Source organism: Pantherophis guttatus, chromosome 1 (assembly GCF_059756535.1).
Source record: "Pantherophis guttatus breed Tessera chromosome 1, ASM5975653v1, whole genome shotgun sequence".
Lineage (NCBI taxonomy): Eukaryota > Metazoa > Chordata > Lepidosauria > Squamata > Colubridae > Pantherophis > Pantherophis guttatus.
The window spans coordinates 18,282,912-18,288,388 of record NC_142063.1 but is presented as its reverse complement, the minus strand read 5'-3'; positions in this window follow the sequence as shown (position 1 = coordinate 18,288,388).

The window sequence follows — 5,477 nt, the reverse complement described above, 5'->3', positions numbered from 1 at the left end:
GTAGAAGCTGTGTTTATGTAATGTCAGATGAAATACTTTGTTCAGTCTTTTGGAAAAAGGTTTTAGGATTGAAAGATTCTTCAGAATAAGAAGTTGTACATTAGATGGCCTATTTCAACATTTTTGGAACACTCTTTTTGGAAACTGCAGATAATATTTGCCATCTTAAAAGACCTTTTATAAAAAGTGCTACATTCATAGTGATGCCTTATGACACAGAGTTTCACTGTTTTTCCAAATTCCTCTCTGATTTTAGATGAAAATAGGATATTTCTCTGTGTGAACAGAATTGCTAATCCTAGTTAAAAAACAGAACCATATATAAATATATATGGTTCTGTTTTTATATTATATAATATATATAATATATATTATATATATATAATTTAATTTAATTTAATGTAATTTAATTTAATTTAATTTAATTTAATTATTTAATTTAATTTAATTTAATTTAATTTAATTTAATTTAATTTAATTTAATTTAATTTCCAATTTATATACCGCCCTTCTCCCTGAGGACTCAGGGCGCTGTACAGCCAAGATAAAAACATAGAATACAAATCTTAAAAACAGTTAAAAATATATATAAATTTTGGCCCGAAAGTTAAGAAATCACAGACTGATTAAAAGAATTTAAAAAATTTCTTCTTAAGCCAGCCCGGCTTGCTGGAAAAGATGGGTTTTAAGGGCACGACGGAAGGCACTGAGGTCATGGATTCTCCTTATCTCAGGGGGCAACTGATTCCAGAGGGTAGGAGCCCCCACAGAGAAGGCCCTCCCCCTGGGGGTCACCAGCCTACATTGTTTGGCTGATGGCACCCTGAGGAGGCCCTCTCTGTGGGAGCGCACGGGTCGATGGGAGGTCGTCGGTAGCAGCAGGTGGTCTCACAGATAGCTAGGCCCTATGCCATGGAGCGCTTTAAAGGTGATAACCAACACCTTGAAGCGCACCCGGAAGACCATTGGGAGCCAGTGCAGCTCGCGCAGGAGCGGTGTTACATGGGAGCGCCATGTCGCTCCCATCACTACCCGCGCTGCTGCATTCTGGACCAGTTGGAGCCTCCGGGTGCTCTTCAAGGGGAGCCCCATGTAGAGAGCATTGCAGTAGTCAAGGCGAGAGGTGACTAGGGCGTGAGTGACTGCACAAGGAATCCCGATCGAGAAAGGGCCGCAACTGGCGGATCAGGCGAACCTGACAGAAGGTCCCCCTGGTAACAGCCGTCAGATGTTCCTCCAAAGACAGCTGCCTATCCAGGAGGACTCCCAGATTGCGAGCCCTTTCAGTGGGGGCCAAAGACTCGCCCCCAATAGTCAGTGATGGAGTCAACTGACTATATCGGGATGCCGGGAGCCACAGCCACTCAGTAATATAAAATATAAAATTGCAAATACATTAGATAATTAGACAATTAAAAAGGGACTTCATCTAACTGGATTCAGATGCCTGAGGTAAATATATTTTATGTATTTACATATAAGTACATAATAAATAAAAACAAATAGAAAATGCATAACTAATTCATGGACTACAACACGAGGACTCTAATTCTTGGGGGGGGGAGGCTAATTCATAAATAATAAAATTGAATAAGTAGCTTGCATATAAGTTACCAAAAGGCTACCAATAGCAAAAGACACAATATACAGTTAGCCCTCAATTTACAACCGTTTGTTTAATGACTGAAGTTACAAACAGCAGTGGAAAAAAAAGACTTAATCACTAGTTTTCACACTAACAACCATTGCAGCAACCCATGGTCACACGATCAATACATGGTCATAAATACATGCCAGTTGAGCACTTGGCAACTGACGTGTATTTATGGCAGCTGCAGTGGAGTCCCAAAACAACTGGCACACCACTTGAACATCAATGGCATTGACAAATTCACCATCAATCAATTGCAAAAGACAGCTTTACTCGGAACAGCTTACATCCTGCAGCATTACCTCTAACACTATCAAACATCCACTTCTGCCTATCCCAGGTTCTTAAGAAAGACTCGACAGGAGGATAAAAATGCCATATCCGGTCTGAACATCTGGCTGACTGAGATGAACCATAGTGATAATTATATAATGTATCACAGATAAATATCCATCAGTAGATAAATAACAGATACCATTACCCAAATCATCTCGCTTCCTGGTTAACACAACACTATTATAAGTGTTCACTGCTTCAGGAACATGTTATATTTGAAGTCACTGCTACAACCTTAATGAAATTCTTTACAAGTTCTGATTTATAAACTCAGTGCTTTCCTATTTAGCTCCCTTTTTACAACCCTGTAATTCCTTAATTTGGGCTAGAGTTTGGGTGACTGGATGGAGCTGAGTGTTTACTGGCTGGATGCCCTTCCTGACACCTACATGGAGTTCACAGCAGATATTTTTTCTTTGTACCCTAGGAGAGAAACAACTTCCACTACCTAGGACTGAACTCAACCTTCTGAGTGGGAGGCAAGCATCTTCACCACTAGGCCACCATGCTGCTTTTTCCTATTAGCTTTTTTAGTTGCAAAAAAAGACTGGAAGATCTGTGTAATGTGGCAAAAGATGTTTCTCAATGTCTTCTTAGTTTCTACTATTCTCTTTAAACTACACAATTGTCCCACAGGAGGCAGCGCTACCCCTTTGGGGAAATGCTGATTTAAATTGTGCTTAAAGAACAATGGAGCTTACTCACAATTAGATTAGACTTAATTTAAATCCCCTTCATTTGAGGGTATAATGTCAGCTTACTTGGCAGCTCAACAAGTTCAACCTGTCTGTTTTACATTTAGCAGGGAGAAGAAAGGCTGTTTTATCCAACTAACTCTTTGGCAGGTGCAAAATAGTCCCCAAATTAATTTAGCACAAGCCATGATAATATATATTAGCCTTTTGTCTGTGAACAGAGCTCTGCCTGTTTTTCTTTAATGTTTTCTTTCCCCAGCTGACGATTGCTTTGCATTTTTGCTTATCAACTTCATAGATTTAAAAAAGATTTCTCTCTCCCTGTTTTTCATGCTAAATCTGCTTCTCATTATAAATGATGACCCAGCTCTCTAATGCTAGGAAAGGCAGAAGGAAAAAGAAAAGATGGTTGGTAGCAGTGTGTGAAATCCCACAGATAACTGAGCAAAAATGGGTCGCAGAGGGCCCACACCACACCACCTGCACTCCCTTTTGGGCCTAGTAGGCCTCCCTGCACTTACTTGGGAGCCAAAATGGGGTGCATGGGGACTCGGGAGGGGAGGGGCCAGCCAGCAATTTAACAACCGTTTTTCCCAAACCGGCTGAATCCCACCTCTGCCTGGCAGTAATAACCAATGCTGACGGGTACTTTTGGAAAATCTGAAGGACCAGGTTAGCGGTAACAGAATAACAGCATTGTAAGTTACTGGGAGGACTTCTAGTCCAACCCCCTACTCAAGCAGAAAACCCTATACCAGTAGCCCCTAACCTTTTGGGCATAGGGGAAAGTAGGAGGGGGGATTCAGTAGAATTATTGTAGTTAGACATAATAGCATTCTTCCCTTTGGTCAAGGTCATGGTGTTCCTGCATCTGAAGGAGGAGCGGTTGCAGTGATGGCTCAAGTTGGGACGGATGGTGATTTGGTCATGTGATGGACTGATGGGTGCAGGGCAGGGGTGAAATCCAGCAGGTTCTCACAGGTTCTAGAGAACTGGTAGTGGAAATTTTGAGCAGTTCGGAGAACTGGCAAAAACCACATCTCGCTGGCCTCAGTGGGGTGGGAATGGAGATTTTGCAATATCCTTCCCCCAGGAGTGGGGAGGGAATGGAGATTTTGCAGTATCCTTCCCCTGGAGTGGGGTGGGAATGGAGATTTTGCAGTATCCTTTCCCTGCCACGCCCACCAAGCCACACCCACAGAACCGGTAGTAAAAAAAAATTGGATTTCACCACTGGTGCAGTGGCTGGATTTGGGGTTTTGATTTACTGAGGGAAAACCCGGAAGTCTCAGATTCGGGTTTTCCCAGATGTGCTCGTATACCTATTCCAATAAATGAAAGTTTTGAGATGATGCTTGTCTCGGAGTTTTCTATAGGAGTTGGGTCGTTCTGGATATCTGACAGCCCTTGATTCTAGCAGGAAATGAAGTGGAACAGATTTCAGATCCTTTAAAGGACCAAGGAGCTGCTGATACAGTTCTACAGAGGAATTATTGAGTCTATCATTTCTACTTCTAGAACTGTCTGGTTTGGCACAGCAACCAAACAGCACAGGTACAAACTTCAATGTATAGTTAGGACTGTAGAAAAAAAAACAATTGCAACCAGCCTGCCTTTCACTGAAGGATCTGTATACTGCACGAACCAGAAAGAGGGCTGAGGAAATACCTACAGACCCCTTACATCCTGGACGTAAACTGTTTTAACTTCTCCCTTTAGGACACCACTACAGGGCATTGCATGCCAAAACAACTAGACACAAAGACAGTTTTCCGCCCCATGCCATCGTTCTAAACACTTAATTCCTGCAGTACTGTCTTATGCCTAAAGATATTCACCCATATAGTAAGGGTGTATTGCTATTACCCTTCTCATCTTTCCTACTACCTCCTCCTATTGGTATTTTACGATTTATCACTTGTTTGTATCTTATGATTTATGATCTATGCCTTACCACTGCTTGTATGTACACCAAGAGTTTATGTACCGTAGACAAATTCCTTGTGTGTCCAATCACACTTGGCCAATAAAATATTCAATAGAAAGCAGTGTTTCTCAATGTCAGTGGCTTTAAGATGTGTGGACATCAATGGGAGTTGAAGGCCACACGTCTTAAAGCCACAATGTTGAACAACAGTGCCTTAAAGGGTTAGCAATCCATCTTGCTTAAATGGGTTTATTTATTTAATTTATTTTATTCAATTTGTATACCACCATTCTCCTGGTGGACTCAGGGCGGTGCACAGCCAGAACTAAAACACATACCAATACAAAATTTAAAATTATTAAAAGAATTACATAACTTTGGCCCAAATTTAAAACAATTCAAATTAAAACCCATGGACAATTTAAAAGCTAAAAAACTAAAAAAGACTAAAGAAGGGTTAAATCAGAACTGTTATTCTGTTCCTATGGTTGGGATAATGCCTCCCATCATCCTATCCTCTTCATTATTCTGGGATGAGGGGATAATATACCAGATGCTAAGCATAGATGGAGGGTCATTGATTTCTCTGGGTGACCCACTTGCTTTCATTTTGGAAATAATTATGAATTCTTATTCTATACACAATGACAGTGGACTTCCTTTCCACCTGAGGGGTTATCTGTGGGAATTATTTAGAGACTACTGAATAAATCCACCTCCAAGCAATACAATAAGGCCAGCAAACTGGCAAATCTCCAATTCTTTCTGTCCATCCAGTGAAGAGGGTAGCATGAATGCACTGAGTCCCTTCACTTAAACAGTGTTCATTTACACTGAGGGCAGGACAAGAAGTAAAGAATGGAAGCTT